The 20196-nt window shown below is 39.1% G+C and overlaps 1 protein-coding gene across 2 annotated transcripts in view; it reads left to right on the forward strand.

The window, feature by feature from the left end:
• Positions 1–20196, forward strand: part of LOC109997529 (thyroid hormone receptor alpha) — a 98114-nt gene that overhangs the window by 36836 nt on the left and 41082 nt on the right. For both annotated transcript variants that reach the window (XM_065964655.1, XM_065964656.1), the window contains exon 3: positions 1506–2783. The gene's annotated coding sequence lies outside the window, so the exon portion shown is untranslated. The remainder of the gene's footprint in view (positions 1–1505; positions 2784–20196) is intronic.

Here is a 20196-nt window from a genome sequence, read left to right on the forward strand (position 1 = left end):
TGTGTCTGTACATTGTGTGCATTCAAATGTGGGCTGCCAACAATAGATTTTCCACCCAGTAGCTGCTTTGCATACTGAACAAGCACTGTAGCCTTTGTTATGGCAGAGCGGCCACTATATGCACTTGTGTCTTATTTGCTTTCAATGCACTTCGGAGCTGTTGTTACATGCACAAACATGTGTTTTTTTTTTTCCCCCCTCTTATGCATGAATCACCTTTAGAAGTCTGGGATGTCTTTGACAACAAGAACATGGCATAAAAATAAATCTTCCATCAGTATGTATGTGATTGTAGCCACTGTTTCTACAGCTTGGTAGATGTTCCTACCTATGATTAAGATTACTTTCATGATAATGTCCCCATAATCCCAGTAGAGAAAGCCCATTTTTAAGTGGTCATTTTGGAAATGTTTCCAACTGAGGAGGAAAAATCCCTCATTACTCAAAAAATACGGATTTCTTTCCATCCAGTCCCTCGCGTGCTTGGTAAGGGTTGCATCCCAGAAAGTCCACACTAGAAGTTATTCACATAGACAACATTTACATCCCACCATCGTATACCATTTAATCAGCAGGGTCATTCATTCATGAACAGTCATGAGGTTCTTTACATGAACATTTATAGTTGAATGTGGATGTGCAGAGGGTGGGACATGAGTCTGATCCGCATGCTATTTGATTTATATAGGGTATTATACTTGGGGAGGAGTCCATTATCAGTTATTTATAGACAATGTCAAGGCCAAGATGTGTTGCTGTTTTTTTTTTTCTTGGGTAAGTAAATCCCTGGTAATGGACAATTTGAAGTATGGCATCCCGTTTATACCATGGTCACTTGCTTAAAGAATAAAATATCTCCGCTATTAATGTTTTCATTTGATCGCAATCAAATTCTAAAGACTTCCGCAAGCTGTAACTCTGTTTGTTATGACACCTGAAGGTTTGATTAATACCTGAAATATCTTTACAGTCTCATGAGGTCTTTCTGCAATGCAAGCGCCAGTACATAGATAAAATCCTGGATACAACTTTGTCAGAAGAGATATTTCTGGTCTGCACAGCTCCTAGCACGCCTTGACTTTGCTATGAGCCATAAAGCTAATGGTATACTGGTAGGAATCAATAACATTGTTTTAAGTACAGCTTTCAGGGGAATGAAAAAGTCAAAAATACAATTTAATATACCTATAATGCTGTTTTCTCAAGTTGGACCAGATACTAGGGTGGCAGGTAACAATTAATACAAAACATTAAAATCCAATATGATACCATAGCAACTTGATAAAGTTCTTAAAAGCTCTGCTGTTCAGTCTGAAGAACTCATTGAATCCTCTAGGCACCACACTGAGCGCCCCTCTGACTGTGACAGGACACTCTGTTCTTCAAAATATCAACCAGAATCTTAACATTGAACAAATGGCTTGAAGTCAAATGATATCAATTGTGATAATATAGGTGTCTTCTGTGCAAAAATCTGACCTGCCTTTGTGATTTCCCTCTTGTAGGTGGAGCCCCTGAAGAAACCGGCCTGTAAATGTAACAAAGCTGAGCAAAGCATTGCCCTGATCAGATGGACCCTGGAAAAAAAGCACCAGCATTCTTTTTAAAATGACATAAGATTGAAGAAAAGCCTGAAGATTGATACAGCACAGTTTTACCTCCCGTCCACTTCTCATCTTCTGATCCAATCAGAGGAAAAGAACACGTCTGCTTTCTACCTCCCAGAGAAATAGAAAAGGAAAAAAAAAAACAATTTATTGTCCAGCATCAGTTCCTTTTTGTCTTTTCTTCGTGCAACATTTCTTCATTTACCTCAGGGAATCTCTCCCACTGCCTACCTCCTTCACCGAATCAGCCAACCCAGTGACTGGAACACGGAGCAAAGACCTCTGACCTCTCACTGCTGTTACCACAACAACCTGTATTGCCTCTCAAGCTTTCATCACTGCAACAGTGACAACCAGCGAGGATCTTGGACCTCTTTCCACCTGCTAGCTCAGACCTGCTCACTGCCTCAAATTGTACTGATCCACACTTGTGGCCTGGACCTTAGGCTGGTTATTACAAAAAAGGAAAAGGTTGTGTGTCCAGAAAGGAAGCTAAACACTCACAATAGCCTCACATGTCAATACAATATGCCCGACAGGCAACAAAATACCTCAACCAACTTCTAGATAGACTCTTAGTCAACAGACGAGAACTAAAAGCAACAGCATTCACTCTCTTGGTGCTTCATTACACCCAGCTGGTAACTTGCGCTTGACATCCTGGTGCTTCAATCCACCCAGTAGACAACTCACTTCAACATCTTCCATTTGTCTTAGAGGCAGGAGTATAGCAACAGTAGTCAGTGAGGTCTCCAGAGAAGCACTGAAAGTGAGAGCTTTGGGAGTGTTTCACAGCAGGCAACTTCTCTCCATTTGACTCTCAGCATAGTCACATCATCCCCAAGCTCCAAGCAGTAGCATCAACCAGCATTTGTCCCTAGAGGCCTTCGGAGATCACAGAAAAGACTCAGAAGTTCCTCCTGCCTTGAGCTTCCTCTTCCTTCACCCCAGTCAAACCTCTAGAGGAGAAGCTAGAGAAGTTCTCGGAAGCCTCATCAGCTTTTTCCTACTCTGGAGGCAAGCCACAAAAAAATGAAGAACTTCTTGGCAGACTTAAGTCAGAGCATTATAAGACTGTGAAAGTAAGAAGAGTAAACGCAGGGAAGATCCATATTGTGTGACAAGGAGGAGAAAAAGGAGGAGAAAAGCACTTAAAGTAAAGAGAAGAATGCAGATGTGAGTACCTTTTTCTTCTTCCTTGTTTGTCTAGTTTTTCGTCTCCTCTTACAGAAAGCTCAATCACATTGTATCCAAAGAATAAGTACCCTCATGTTTCATATCTTATCTTCTTATGAATTCCTATAACTAACTGACATTTAAATGGCATTTCTGATGCATTAGATGATCCAAAGTTGAGACAGGGAGGAGATTACAAGAGATGGAGACAGCGCCTTTGCAGTAAAGGCCATTTGCTGAATGTGAACTCTTAAAATAACGTACAGATACTTTAAACAGAGCAGAGAAATACACATCACTGTGAAAGATGGAGCTCGAAGGAACACTCAAGATGAAATGAAAAATGAGCATAATTTCTCTGATAATCATGCTTCATTTGGTGAAGGTTTGGCCCGTGTACTGAGCTGAGTCATGTCCCACATAGTAACCAGTCTTAAGGATTTTATCTGAAGTAGTTCTCAGTGTCCTCTGTTTCCATAGGGTGTGAGAATAGCATCAGCAGATAGACTGTATATACTGTATGAGGTGAAAACCCATTGTTCCTTCCATCCCATTTGACAGGGTGCTCTGTTATTGACCTACAGTTAGCCACAACCTGAAGCACATCCTACTTTATTATTGAGGTTTTTCAAAATATGACAATCAGTGACTTGAAACTGAATATCAAGACCATGAACTCTTTTGCAAATGTTAACTGAGGTATTTAATCCAGATGAGGTCCAGGTCATTTTCTGTTAAATTAATTCAAATCAGGTTCCTTTTGCAACCAGTGGAGTTGCCCACTGTTGGCAATTATAAATACTTGCTTCACAATAAAAACTGAGTGACTACGTCCACATGTTGGTTTGTGATTTACCACATGGATGTTTTTGAAATTCCTTTGGGATGAGAGAGAGTCATTCGTGATTCTCAGACATTCTATCCAAATTATGTTGGTCATGTAAATTCCTGACTCTTATATTTTTTTGTAATTTTTCGGTTTGGTTTATGATCACTTCACCTGCAAAAATAATTATATTTCCATCAGCTGAGCATTGGTCAGTGATGCTATGTGTTTACAGCAGATTTGCATATTTTTAGCAAATTTACCTAGAAAGACTTAAAAGAATGGGTGCCGGATAGCCTAGCACGTGTTGCGTGTACCATATACGAGGCTATCGTCCTAATTGCTGTGGCTGTGGGTTTGAATCTGACCTCAACCCTTTGCTGCATGTCATTCCCTGATCCATCTGCTCTCCTAACATTTGCTGTCTCTTCAACAGTCCTATCAAAAAAAGGCCCAATAAATAACTTTTTTTTTTATACAAGTGGGAAACACACCAAGTAAGTTGCAGGCCACTGTTGAAGCCAATCATGACTTAACAATCTCAGAACCATTGTGAAGAAAATATATAAATGGCCAATTAAGAGACAAGTGGTGCCAGTGTGGAACATTGCAGTATAAAAGCTGGTCTGATGGGAGTAAAGTGGAGAGGTGCATCTTAGACACTAAGTGGTTTCTGTGGAGAGAAACTCACAGAGATGAACTAGTAAACATTATTCTCACAGTGAAGTCTGAGATTGTTATATGCAGATGTGTTTCTGTGATTTAACGATATCCAAGGCTAAGCTAAACCAACCAGGGCCGAGGTCAGGCTGTGTGCTTGCAGAGAGCTGAGATAAATGTTTTTTTTATACCAATAAAAATCCTTCTTTGGGTGTGAAGCTGCTAACATCTGTCCAATACATACCAGAGATGTCCTAATACCATTTTTTTTAACATGATACCAGTTTTTTTGGGGCAGATTTAAACATCAGAATAACTGTAGTTAGTTTCCCATTTTTCTCAAATCGTGCTAAATTTCTCAACTTAAGCATTTTCAAATGCATACTTAAAAATGGATGTGAAATCCACTCCTGGAGGCTTCTGATTATATCACTACTCTTAACGTATTTAGCTCTGTCTGAATTAGAAAAAGAATACATGTATTTAAAAGTGTGTGCCATTCAGGCTTCATGGCCTAAGGATGGAACTTGGTAACAGTACAGCACTTTGGTCTCCACAGAAATATCTTGACTACTGTTTCACAAGTTTCCATGACATTTTGAACATTTATTCATGTTTCCTATAATCATAAAATCATGTTCATTATACCACAGCTTTTTTTCTCTAGCATTGTCAGTTCAAGAATTGGGTTTTGTTTCGTTCAAAGCTCTGTTTGTGATATGAAACCAAATATCTGCATAACATAAAATAATCCTCCAGCCTGATCTGTGCTTAGTGTATAGTCTGAGGTGAACATCATGAGAACATCCGACCTTTAAATGTAAGCTTTTTAGCATTGACATTGTAAGCATATTAGTATGCAGTACATTTTAAGTCTTAAAGGTGTATACATTTGCATTACATACAAGAAATGGACTCAGTCCGCTGTGTGTTTGAATTGCATTATTTATATAGGAGTCCTCTTAAAGCCACATTTCATTGTCTTGCCTTGGCTTGTGTTCATTTGCATCAAATTGCCCAAGAGTAACTTCTCACAAGGGGGGAAAAAAGACATCTATAGCAAGCAATCAAAAAGAAAAGTTGGTCAGAGCAAAAGAACAGCCTCCCAACAGGGATGCATGAAACAGAAGAAGTGCCCTTACAATCTCTTTTATTCAGACAACAGCAGTGCTTTAAAATCTGAGATTTCATTACTCCAGAACAGAGTGTGAAGAAATGTCTTTTCGGTTGGTCTTTCTTATCTGCACTGCACTCAAAGTGCAGTCATTTTTCATGGCCACATGGTGCCATCTTTCATGTTGGTGCACATTTGAAATGGTTTTTATATGTTCACATGGAGCTCTATGCAATTTAATAAGTTTTCAATATCAAACTTGGTTAAATGACTTCAGTGTGTGTGAATATTTTTAGGACATCTCAACAATACAGTAATAATCTATATCAAGTCATGAGAGATAATTCACATGCATTAATCTATATAACGGCTTCATGTACCAATAACAAAGAGACCGAATGACGTGGAGGACAGGCTGAGACAAAGATGGATGAGACTCCACCCACACTTGTCCTCGTTCTACCTCAGACACCCTCTGTCCTCTCCCATTAGGCCCTCAGAGGGAGTCACACATGTATTATGCTCCATCATTGATAGTCTCCTCACATCACAGTACCACAACATGTTCCCGCCCACTGCTTCGTGTTGCCACGGCAACGGCAACCCTTCCCCAGCCACCTGTGGCTCAGACATGCAGGGATGTATAGACCGCAGACACACGTCAGCCAATCAGATGGCCAGCTTGTTTGTGTGTTGCCGGCACGCTCACAAGCAACTTGTGTGTGTTTTTTGTGTGTGTGTGTGTGTGTGTCTTTGGCTCAGTCATGTTTAGGAAGCACTGACCTACTTGGGCCAATCAGGTGGCTTGTGAAGTGTGTATAGGTAGTTATGTAAAGGGCTAAGTGGCTCAGTTGACCGGCTGCCGCATTAAAGGGCACATGAGGCCGAGCTGGAGGAGATCTCATTATCTCTGTGTGTCTGTGTGCTCACATACATGAAACTGGAGCATTGAATGAGTCATGGCAGAGCTCCCTGAGACTATTGCTGCAATCATGTTGTTGAGTGTGTGTGTGTACTTCTGAATGTGTGGACATGTAGGTGAGTGTTTATGCTGCTGAGTTGCTGCCTGGGCTCAGGGACACGTGCACCAGTTTCCTGCAGATATACCTGTTCGACAGGGGAGGATGAGAAGTGTCTCTTTCAGATTGATAATAAAAGCAATACTCAGTCACCGTCATCTTTGAAGAAGTTTGCTTATTAAAGTTTTAGCTTGTGTGATGTGGCGTTTATATAAAATGAGTAGCATGTGTCAAAGGTATAACTGTAAATCTTTTTAACCCTGCACTTAAACCAGTATGACTTTACATGTAATTCATTTAAGTTTCATGCTAGCATCATTAAATACTGACTAACCAAAAATTGTCACAAAGGAAGTGCAAAGAAAAACTGCATAGATGGAACAAATGTGGGAAAAAAACGTATTTAGTTATTGAAAAGGAGACACACAGGATTGACCTCCTCTATGTTGTTTTGATGCACAATTTTGATGACAGTGACAAAAAAACAACAACTCTGCCTTAAGCATGGAATTTGGTGTTATAGCAGAAGTAGTGATATCTTTCCGAAACTTGTTTTACTACAGGTACTGTTTGCTTTCATCTATTTGCTGTCTTCCTGAGCTGGGGAAAGTAGATATCAATCCTTTTTTTGCAAGGAAAGACCATTCATACATTTATTGTCAGCATTGTGTATCAGGAAAATGAATTGGTATAGATTTACTGTATTTACTATGTATTATATGCATAGAACTACTTGCAGGGATGGATCTAACAACTTTGTGCATACAATTAACAGTCAATTTGTCTCCGGGCAAAGTGTTCAAAGCCTGGCCACTAGCACCCCTAAATCTCACTAATTAGCACATTGTATCTTGTTTGTTTACATAAACCCTTACTTTTTGGCGAGCCATCAGCTCACATACTTAAGGGTTTGTTTTCAACGCAATGAGTTGCTACATTTTACCAACATTCCTCGGGGCTAATTAACAAGGTGTGTTAAAGTGCTTCCCAAAGGACAAACTGTTTTTCAAAGATGAAAGTCAGTTTATAACCTACTACAAATTGTAGTAAAAAAAAAAACATTTATCTTTCTGTATCAATAATACACATTTGAAAATGCGTGCTAATTTTCTTAATCCTTTTGACAGAACTAAGTAGAAGTTTCCTCTGCTCATGGACTAAATGCTATGCTAAGCTTACTGGCTCCTGAATGTAGCTTCTTATTACAAATACAGGACAAATCCATACCTCATTTTCACACATAACTGCAGCTTCTTGTGCAGTACCGCTGATGTATGTGTCATTTTCTCCTCCTCGGGGTTGTTCCTTTATAACGAAGCTGCTTCATTAGCAATTTAATTGGTGGTTGCACACAGGGCAATTAGGAATCTTTTTAATAAGCTCTCTCTTGCTTGCTTCTCCCTCCTGACTTTTTACCTCTTGACCAGAACATCCCTGTTAAAACATGCATGATATCACATCGCATTAAAATAGGTCAGCTTATAAAGGGCAGGGTTTTTTTTTTTTTTTTTTTTGCTCTGTGACTCTTTTGCAAAATTAAAAACATGGGCAGTTTGTTCTGCACTGTATTATTGTCCATCGGACCATTGCGAGCAACAGCTGTTTGTTAACATCTGTGTGCTTCTGTCTTTAAACATGAAACTATACATTATGCAAAGAAGAACTCGCAGTACCCATAGTGCTCGACCTTTAACTGAAGAACATAAAAGATAGTGAATGTTTAAGTTCAAAAAGTACACTACTGTAGAACCCTTTAAGGTGATACACTTTGGAAGTTTGTACTTGTTTACTTTTCACACACATATAAACAAGCCTGTGGTAATAATTAATTAGTTTTTTGGGAGGGGTTTTACAGTTGCTTTTCATTCCATTTAATGAACTCAACAATGTCAATGCTTATTTAATTTAGCTAGTGATTGAATGCTGAAATTAGCTGTTGTCTAAAGGTAGCTGGGAGGTAATTCTCTATTTATTGTTATTTAATTGCTTGGAAGATGGTATCAATTTTTGTGAAATGCAATTTACCATGAAATGTCTTATTAACCTTTACCCTGTTACCAGCTCTATGTCTGTCTGTGAAATAACACAACATAAACAGAGATGTCTACACACACACACACACACACACACACACACACACACACACACACACGTAAAGAGGCAGAAAATATGTTCATGAACTTCATGGGTACTTTGCAACATGTAATGGCAAACTCACTATATTGTTGACGACACATTAATTGTTGACTTATTTCAGACTCAGTCTTGGTTCTTTTATTCTCACATGTGCTTACTCCTTTCTCTATTGGCTTCCCTTCTTTCCCTTTCACCTAATCTTCTTTCCCTGTCTGCCCCCCTAATCTGATTCTCATCCCTCAGTGTCATCCTCTCTTATCCTGTCGATTTTACTCATCTATCTGTCAGCCATCTACAAGTCTTTCTACAAACTTATTCCATCCTCTGGGCTTTTGGCTGCCTGTTGGCATGTTGATTGAAACTTGGACGGACACAGAGTCCTTGGCCGGCTTGTTTCAGTGTGTCAGCATGATCTGAGGCCCTGCTGTCAGCTGTCCTCCTATAGAGTGGCTTCTATGCATTAAATACATCAAGACTATCAGGTGCAGTAAGCAACCAGGACAGTTACACGGGCCCTGCATGGTCTGAAATGCAGCTATGCAAGAGATTGGAAAATATATTAGGTATATAACTGTTGTGTGTGCTGTAATGTGTTGAGTTAAATGGCATGAATGGAAATGTATTTCATTGGACAATTTCTGCCAAACTCACCCTTTTTTCCTGGCTACCAAACTTATTAGCATAACATAGAGCCATTTGTTCTCTGCTGTATGGTATGGTCTTAAAACTGTACCTTGAAGTCTCGACTTATGAGCCTGAAAAGAACAGAATCTGAAATACAGAATAAAACAATAAAACAGGTCTGTAGCAGTGTGACTGTGGAGGGGGGGCAATCGTGCTTAAGCACGGTACAGGACAACATTTCCAGTGTGACCGCGCTCTTGTATGTAATATGTGTGATACTGACATACAAAGACAGCACAGACTGGATATCACACAAAACCCATACGGGGCTAAACATAAAGTTAAATGTCAAAGTTAATTTGGCACAGGGCGTGCTGTGAAGGCATTTAAATAAAATATTAACGATGAATGGGATGAAGGGCAATTTGATATACTTTATTGATTTTTGATCACCAAACTCTCTTTAAACTTTACTTTTTAATGCTGCATAAGCATCTACTTATATATAAGCTTAGCGAATATATAACATACTAGTTAGTGCAAAGTGTTAAGGAAGACGTGATATCAAGGTATATGCTAGTTTCTTTTAAACTGTATGATATAAATGTAGATTAACATATTTCTTATGCAAAGCAAATTGTTGAAAAATAATTCAAATTGATTTTTTTGGCTGAATCCTGACAACTGCCAAAGCTAGCTTGCTTATGAAACCAATGCTAGCTCCATGTGTTTACTGAAAGCTCTGTCTTCTGCTATCTTGTTAACGCCTCCAGCTGACTAATTTTAGAAAGAGAATCCCATGAAAGTGCAGGCACTGATATACTTTCTAAGTAATTAGGCACACAGTGTCCTTATACATCATATGTGCTTAAAGGTCAGGGGGTTGAAGCTTCCGGCCCCTGGAAAAAAACTAGCATGTTAATTGGACAAACATTGTACAAACCAATGTGTGTAATAAATATGATACTCTGAGTAAACGTAGGCTGGGGAAGCCGAGGGGAAAACGAGTAGAAGTCCCCAAATCCAATCAACGACAGTACAAAGCTGCATATGTTAATACACACATCCTCATCCATCATCAAATCAGCAGTCCTCTGGACCTCTCTCTCTACATTACTCGTTTGACAAAAACAAAATCAACACACTCCAACCACAAGTAGCAGTTATCGGGGGTCTTTTCACTAAAAGCTGCCGTCTGTTTCTCTAAATTATGACAAACAGCTTGAATATGCTTTGCATTCCCAGGGCTGGGCAATTCATCAACATTAACATGAAGCAGTAATTGGATTTTGTTGCAGTTCACATTTAGCCTTTAACTTTGCAGAGTTAAGATTTAATTCATCTAACCAAAGCTCTTTGAGTATGATCCGTATAAGAAGAAGAACGAAAACATTTCACAACTTGTTTGAAGTCTTTCTGATCTGATTGACAGCTTATTTATAATTCAGTGTGGCATTGTGAAGTTTAAATTTGAAATACAGTTAGAAAAGTAAAAGAAAAAGAGACAAAACAACAGGAAAAAAAACAGTCTTTTCTGTTGATTTACTGTATGTGCTAACAGATGTTCACAGTTTGCAGTCTATACATCTACTGCATTTCAAGGCCACATTAGCAGGTTGTGCAAATTGAAATGATTCATAGGGCTGGAGGTAAAAGATATGCAGATTTAGATCATACATTTTCATGCAAAATACCCTCAATTCATTTAGTTTGATTTTTATCCCCCGGTTACGACTAAAACGTTCCCGTTGAGTAACACGCCCAATGCACACAAGTTGATGATTTTTCAGTGATATTTATGGTCTTGGTCTTGCTTTGTCTTGCCATGCCTTGGTCTTGAATTGGTCTGATCCTTGAATGTCTTGGTCTTGTCTTGGTCTTGGAGCACACTGATCTTGGCTATGTCTTGGTCTTGGTTAGTGTGGCCCTGACTACTCAAAGCTCTTTTAAAACCGCATGTCACACTTACCCTTCACACCCATTCACACACTGATGGCAGAGGCTGCTGTGTGAAGTGACCATCAGAAGTAACTTATCCAATTCATACATTTTCACGCCGCTGACGGAACAGCAGGAGCAAATTGGAGTTATGTCTCTTGCCAAAGGACACATCAAACATGTTGCTGCTGGAGTTAGGGATTGAACCCCCAACCTTCCACTTAGGAGAAGACCGACTCTACCACTGAGCAACAGCCATTAGTTAAAATTCACGTTTTGTATTTGTCTTTTAGGTTAAACTTAATGATTTAGAAAAACCTAGATCATATATTCAATATATTTTTTTAAGATTAATATTAAAGCAAGCCTTGTTTTAAGTACTCCATGGTCAGGTGTTTTTCACTGAATATTACTGATTATTTATTGTGTCCAGTGGTTAATGAGTAAATGTTTAATTGTGTAATCCTATTCTCAAAAATAACTCAACCAATACTGTCAGGTAAAATGTAGAGCCGTAAAGATTGCGATGTATCCCCCTGTATCTCATTGTATTTCAGTAGATTATTTAAAGTAATTCATCTTTATGCGTTTTCCTGTATCCATGGCGATGGAGATTTCCTTGGTAAGGTTGAGAGTGGCTGCTTTCCGCTGTTAAAATGTTTATTTACATCCTCCCACTTGATGCTGAGAGCCCTCCACAGCTGTGAGCTTGGCTTCATGCAGGGTGACGCTCAGTGCTGAAGTGCTGCTGGTGAAGAGTGGGGTGGGTTAGGGTCATGCCCCTTTCTCAGACAGAATTGGTTTTGTAACACAGCCTCTCTCCGTTCCTTCACCTATCTTTTCTAAACATCTTTTTTGCTTACAGGCTTGTAAAGGTTGGAAATATCTCTTTATGTAGAGACCATCTACCTCCGATCTTTTCATTACCATAATGTTAAGGTGTTTTAAATTGGCTTGTTGCCTGTATGTGAAAGTGGTGGGTATATTTATTCAACGAAGATATGAAATATAAATACATTAAATTAAAATCTCAAGGTTTTTGTTAAGATTGCCAATATTTGCTGTACTATGCCTTTTTACTTTCTAATCTTTATCATGGCCCAGATTGTGAATTGATGAAATTATTTCAGAGGTTGATTATTTAGATGTTATACCAAAAAGGCGGCAAAGAACTCAGGATGCTGCAGTTTCAATTAAACAATCTTAATTAAAATATGTGACATTATATGTCATCAACCAATTTAGTGTACGAACCATTATTCCCTAACCTGATATTCAGCTACATGTGCTGACAACTCTGAACTGTAAACCATTTAAATCAACCTAAATATTGTTGTCTGTCATTAATTGTCTTCTACTAAACAGTTTGCATGTTACTTAAAGAACATAAAGATACCAATGTATTATTTATGGTTATATCGGCTAAATGATTTGTTTGTCTCTTCATGCATCCAAAATGTCTAATAACATTAATCCAGTGCCTTCATGTAAACAGATATATAGAAAAAGATTCAAATTGCTCATAGCTGTAAGTTTAGTTTCTTTCCTGACTATAATTTTGACACAAAACAAATGCATTTTTTTGCTTAAGCACCAAAAGTAAATAAATCATTTCACAATCACTTTTAAAAGGCACATGAACAGCCGTCTCCTTTCATTCTTCCAGTACAGCTTCCTGGAAAACGTCTCCAAAGGAGAACAAATACCAGCTAATCACAGCACACAGTCTTTCTAGCCAATCTCTGTTAAGTGGAGAGGGGTACAATAAACTGTAATAGGGCAAAGATAGTGTGAACATAGAAAGTAGCTCTTAATTAGAAAGAAAAAGGTTTGCTTTATAGAGGCAAGAACAAGAAGAGTGCGGAAGACTTCACTTTCAGCTGAAATGTCTTGGAGGGGATGAATACTGTGAAGAAGAGGTCAAGAACAGGTTAAATAGAGACGCGTATACCTGCATTGAGACACTGGTAGACTGACCAGTCCTAGGAATTAGTTCCCCTCGGGGTTTATACCTCAATTCCACTCCCTATAGCCTTTTCAGAATGGCTTAAACTGATAATATCAAGTATTAGATTGGTTGGGTGAGGGGCTAAGGAAGGCTGTACAGGTCATATATGAGGAAGGGATTAGAGGAGGAAGAGCAGGTCAGAGGGAGGAAGGCAGAGCTGTAGGTTATCATGAAGTCCATCCAATAAAAGAATAGTCACAGGTTTTATCCCCATCTCCGACACTGTGAACTCAGGGTCACAGGACTGTTTATCCTCAGCAGCGGGGGGGGGGGCATACTGCACTTTGGCTGATTACTTAAAGTTTCAAACTCACTTTGTGGTGAGAAGACATTAGCATGACTGAGTCAAACAGATTCATGCTGCTCTGTAATCTTTGACTTTGACTTTGGTGGATGCACAGTACAAATGAAGTACTACAGACTGTAGTACTATAGAAGAACAGACTTAACACTGTAAAGACAATGCCGTAAAGCAACGCAGCTGAATTAGTTATCATAACTCCAAATATCAGATTTTCAGTGCTCCTACGTGTTTCCAGTAGAAGAATCAAGTATGCAGCCGCTGCTTCTGCTGAATGAATACGATCTACAGAGGACAGAAAGATGAGGGGGAGAGCCGTCATTCTAACACATCCACACAAACCGAGGAGGAGAGGCGAGAGGAAGGTCAGCCATGGCAGACTCACATTCTTGGCAGCCCAAACATAGGCTGGTCATTAGAGGGAGAGGGAGAGAGGAAACAAAGAAGAAGCAGTGGAAGATGTGCAGGGATGTGGAAACTGAGGGGAGAGAAAAAAAAAACCCTGAGCTTTGATTTCTGGAGGTCAGTCTTAGCTTTTATGTTGCCTCAGAGAGTGTGAACTTGGTTGCATCATTAAGTGAAATACCTGACTTATTTGAATGGCCCACAAAGAACAATGTGTTTTCCTTTTTATTTCATTATTGTCTGTATGCAAATCTGCCTGTGTTAACATTCTTACATGGGTAGGTTACAGTTGTACAGCCTCTTGTTTTGCTCGAACTTTGTCGATTTTGAAAAGAAAGAAGGAGGGACTTTGTGCTCAACTTGGTCCTCCTGAAGAAAAGGAGCAATCAGCTGTTTTTGACTGGTCAGTGTCATAAGAAAATCTGGGATTAGTTTTTATCTGTGAGAAGTTGATAACTCATATTTGTGAAGTTGGCACACAGAAAGGTTAGTGTTTCACATGTTATAGACACAATGATCAAAGAAAGAATCATCAACAATAATTGGTTATTTAAAATAATTGTTAAGTTAATACAGCCAAGTACAAGAGCAACTATAGTACTGTACAGTCCTTGAGCTTTGATAACAGCCCCTTTCTTCTCAAGAAGCTAGTTTCACACACTGACTGTGGCAGCGCCACACTTTCACACTTTCACTTTTAGCTGGTAAAAAAACACTTTGTGTTGTGAAGTTATATGAATGCACTTCCCAGCTGATAAAAGCTGAGCTTGCACACTTATTCAAAGTAAATATCTTCAGAATTTACTGATTAAACAAAAAAGGAATAACTGAACAGTCCAAAGAGAAGTTATGTTTTTATCTACCACTATACAATCTTGTAGCAGGGTCACCATTACGACTGATACTCAACTTGACACGCACTTCATCAACACATTTTTTTTTTTAAATCTAAAGTTTAAAAGTTTTATGCAAATGTTCCTTTAGTTTTCAAAAAGTCATGTTTTCTTTATCTTTTCATGCCGAAATTAAAGATACATTTTTGGGTTGAAACACACAGACAGACACTGAACAAGAGTTAGGTATCCAACTTTTTTTTCAGGATTTTGAAAAAAAAAAAAAAGCTGCAGCAGTTTATAAAACATTAGAGGTAGGGGTGTGTCACAGTTTGTGTGTATTTTAATATATTTCCTGGGGAGATTTTCTCAAGCAAAAAAAAAGTGTGTTGTTATGCAATTAAATATTGATTTACTTGCCAAATAAACATGAAACAAATGTGCAAATATTTGAATATTGGGGCAACTTCTTCAACATTGTAATTCTATAATCTTCAATTTAAAAAGCTTGAATACAACAAATCACTTTCCCCTTTTTCTTCATATGTTATTCGTAACACTGATATATTCTTTATCTGTTGGTAATGAAATACATTGAATTAAAGTTCTGTTGTGCAATTTGTGGCGTCATCTTTATGTGTAGTAACTCCTTTTCAGACAGCTAATCACCAGTCATCACTTCACAGGTCCGATAAAACACTGCACAAGTTTTAATAGGAAAGAGATGATAGGAAACATGATAGTTTCATCTTGACAGTTCAAAAGTACAAAAAAAGATGTTGATGCCGAGAGCAAGACACACACGTCCCCACACACACACACATACAAGTAAGAAAGAAATGCATATGTGCTTACCCATTACAGACTGTAAGGTTGTGTATGGGGAAACAACCAAAGACATGAAGTCCCATCAATGCCCTTATATATGCACACTCAGTGTGAAATGCAGTCATGAATATGCACACATACACACCCACACACAGCCTCACATAGTCGATGAGAGCAGGGAAAACAATGAACACACTGAGCAGATGATTGCTGTAAATAAAAGAATGAAAGTGGAGTGTTGAGGAGCGGAGGAAGACACGATCCCACTGGCACAGAGCACAAGAGGAATTGGAAGAAACGAGTGGAAAAACAAAGCAGAAAGAGAGAAGAGAGTTAATGCTGAAGTGGGGTGGGGTGGGTGGTTATGGAATGAAGTGTTCCCCTGTGTAACATATGAATAATTGAATTCAAACTTTATGTTTCACCATATGTAATCAGCAGTTTGGCAGACGGGGGAACTTTTGTATTTAATCCAGATCTCAGAGTGTCTGAGCTAACTCCACAATTTCATTCAAGTACTTTATTTCTCCGCCTGGACTGTTTCAGCACTTCAAACCTCAATTGCTTCATAATACTTTGTCCCCTAACACAATCTTTTGGTATTCTCCTACTCTTTCCTGTCATATCTGTAGCTACAGACAAATTTGGACCTGTGATGCGACACTTTTGCTTTTGTGGGGTTTGCAGCAGCACAAGCTCTAAACGCTTAATATTCTGCTGTTTACCTTATATGTGTCAGCAAACACCTGCCTACTAACATACATCCAATCAGTTCAGACAAACATTTACATACCGTACATGTATAGACGCATTTTTACTGGGTAATAAACACATTTTACATTAGGTAAATAGCAGGTAGTAGCGTTTCTCCAATAGCATTATTTTCTATATTGATTACAATACCAAGATTTCGGTATCGGCTGATACCAGAGATGGAGACTCATGTTTCAGACTTTGACTGAAGTTGCACTTAATTTGCACACGGCACACTCAACTTACATATTTCCCCTGAAAGAATTCAGACTCGACTCGGACTCAAGGTTTGGGACTTCAGAATCCTTTAATTTTGTATTTTGGGTGCATTATGATTACACACTGAATGTCATTCCCTCCCATCATGCATAACCTTCTGCATCTGGTCACAAGCTACCACACTCTACAGATGACACCATGGTGAGCACATCACCTGTAGCTGCTACAGACAGGGCTGGTTCAAGGTATAGACGATTCAGGCGGGTGCCTTGGGTGATGCTTTCAGGTGGGCCGCTGCCAGAAATCCCGAGTATTGTAGCCTCTATGATCTTACATACAGTATTTGTAACTTACCTGTTCTCCTCACATTCATCTCTGTCTCTTTCTCTCTCTCTCTCTCTCTGTCTCGCTCACTAACTCTGACAAGATTGTGTCAGGAGGAGAGATGACATAGCACTCAGATACGGGAGAAACTCTTTAAGAAGATAAGGGAGGGTAAGAAGTCAGCCTGAGTAGTCACTACTTGATAGACCTACTGACTAACAACATGACGTACATTTCTCTTCATTGTTCTGTCATCAAATTAACAGGTAAATATTAATATTCCTGTGTGGTTTACAGACTGCTTAGACACCATAACAAGACTGTAACTTGTTAAAAACAACACCCCCATATGTTAAAATTGTCATTGTGTGCAAAGCAGAATCAGGAATATAGCATTAAGCTCAAAGCTAAAACAAAGACAAATCATGCTGAGACAAGTACCGGTAGTCTCATCCCATGTACTGTGTGAACCAGGACTGGTTAACAAAAACATGCTGGGACTCCAAAACACTCATTAACTCATTTGCACTCATAAAATGATGTAAGCCAAGAACATCCTAATCTTTTAACCCTGGATTTGCCCACTAAGTCCAGCCTCCTGCAGCCCCATGTAGCCGGCTGATCTGTCAGACTTTAGCTGCACTTTGTAGGCTCCCTATATGACACCTGCAGCTCATATAGACTGTGTACAGTACTTTCAGCTCTAGCCATATCATGGCAGATCATCCAAGGCCACCTATGTTAAACATGCACTCGGTGACCTGTACTGTACAGCATCTGAATGTCAGCTGCTCCAGTGCTCGCTGTCTCAGAGCGACAGACCTCAGAGCAGGTTTTCCCTTCAGGAGAGGCAGCTGCTTCAACCAAATGAACTTCTTTCATTTTAATGAGTTGTTTTTCTAACAGATGAAGTTTTTCATGTTTTAATGATGAACTTCAAATACATTTACTTTAAAAACATCAGAAACATCAAGTATTATATAATTAGTGTGTGAGGTAATAGAAAACAATATAAAGACAGAGCTAGAAAAACATCAGGAATCTATGTTTTTCCTCCAATAACATTTTCTTTTAATAACACTGGTCAATCAGCTGTTAATCATATTAGTTATCTGAACCTGCACCCTGAGGGAGAATATCAGATGAAACATCTGTAAAGAAATGCTCATAGTGCTTCTGCATACTAAGCCAATATGCAAATCAAGCATGTAAAGGAGCTTGTAATCATCGAAAACCGTCTACTCTGCCGCTTCACTGAGTCGCTCTTCTGAAGCTTTCAATCAAATCTTGTGATCTTCATAGGCAAGCTGAGTTTCCCCAGCTGTCATGAGATACTACACGTTCTGATTTCCTTTTCTTGAGCAGGGTTAAAGAACTCTGAAAGTGGAAACATTCATCCTTGATTGATTTAATTTGGTAAAAAAAAAAAAGCTCCAGATCAATTGCTGCAGGGTCTGTTTGTTGGGGTTTTTTTGAAGGGGGATTGCTTGTAAATTAAGGAATCATATAGACATACTTGACATTCTCTACTTATAGCATACGTTCTGGTACTTCCTGATAAGACATTGCATGTAAAGTGGTGGCGGAGGCCATTACCAATACTGGAATCAGGATCATTCAAACTTCACCTTGCTTGGCAAAGAATTTTCTAAGGACCAAAACATGCACTCATTTACAGCCTAGCTGGGAGAGCTGAATCTAGATAGTCTCGAAGGAATAACAGGATCAGTCTGTTACCTTTCGGGCTGCTACACCTATTTTCGTGCGCGCTGATTGATTTTTCTGCTGATTTGGTCGGAGTGATTGCAGAGAGAGTGTGAGTGATGCAGTGGGAGACAGTGGACGGGTAGAGAGAGACAGAGATGTGATTTGGAGGAAACGGGGAGAAAGCTGCAAGAGGGAGGGAGGGAGGTAAAGAGACGGTCATCTTTGATCGTGCTGTGTGTGTGTGTGTGTGTGTGTGTGTGTGCGTGCGTGTGTGCGTGCGTGCGTGCGTGCGTGCGTGTGTGCGCGCACGCTTCTCTCCATTTAATCAGCTTGGAAGCCAGCCAAGGCCTCCCTGCTCAGAGACGGACTAGAGGTGTGTGCGTGATTGTGCGTGTGGGTGTTCGGCTTCACACTGGTGGTGTCTGTGGCTTAGACTCTTGTGTGTTGGAGAGAATAATGCTGCACAAAGACTTAGGTGTGTATTTGTGTGTTTGATTGAGAAGACCAAAAGTGTACATGTTAGTGTGTGTGTGTGTGTGTGTGTTTGTGTGTTTTATAACACCCATGTAGGACCTTGATACTGCAAAGTATCCCTCGCAGACTGGTACACATTGGATACAGCAGAGTGTACATATTGTACCAGTCTGTAGTTAATGCACCGAACATTGATCAGTGTGTCATCACTGACCCATGACCCAAATGATGTTTACACTATGGTGTGTGTGCGTGCGTGTGTGTGTGTGTGTGTGTCTATTACATCCATAAAAGGTTACTCATGGTACAGAACCATCAACATCGAGAAAAAAACAAGTTTGTCTTTGCATCCACACCATTCATTATTGTACTCATTATCAACTCGCTCTGTGGTTAGAATTTAAAACATAAATCAGTGCCAGCTGTTCTAAACATTAGTGTGTTGTATCATGACGTGTGCCCATCAACATGGAATTACAATTATATGCAAATACCTCCCTAATCACTTTCTGCTTAATGAACAGTTAATATATAGTATACATTACATTATAAAAGTAAGACATTATATTAATAATAAATCAATAAAATATAAATATGATAAAGGAAGTTAGTTGTTTCTTGATGCAGGACTCTTTTTGATTCAGACACCCATTTACTAACATTGGCATACAGATGTACAAGTTCAGTTTGTCTGGAGTCAGGTTCATAAGTTCAGTGACATGTCTGTTTCAGTCCTGCAATTATCCTTAAAGTTGTTCACTTTGACTTTGGCTCTTGCATCCTAAACAGATAATGGTCATGTGATTCGCTTTCTTTTTGCATAATATAACATAAAACAGAGGTGATGAAGTCTGAAAACACCATTTACTTTTCACTCTCTTTTAGAAACCTTGATTTTAAAATAAAAGTTTTACACCTGGTATAGGCCTAAAGTGTCTTTAATAAGTCTATACCAACGCACTCTCTTACCTCTGCACATCATTTTTTACACTTTAAAGTTTGTATTTTCTCATCTTCACTGATCCGATGTGCAGCTTTACATTTCTCTGCCACTGTTTGAGAATATTCACAGAGTGCAGAAGCTTCTGTTTTCTTATTCACTCATGGAAAAACTTCAGTGCAAATTTCAGTCTTGGACAAAACAGACCTAGAAATACTTACGGTTTGATACACTTCAAGTTTTTTTTTTGGTTTCTTTTTTCTGGTGCGGTCTTGATCCATATAGCAAATGCCTATTACACTGT

The sequence above is a fragment of the Labrus bergylta genome, chromosome 16 (genome assembly GCF_963930695.1).
Source record: "Labrus bergylta chromosome 16, fLabBer1.1, whole genome shotgun sequence".
Classification (NCBI taxonomy): domain Eukaryota; kingdom Metazoa; phylum Chordata; class Actinopteri; order Labriformes; family Labridae; genus Labrus; species Labrus bergylta.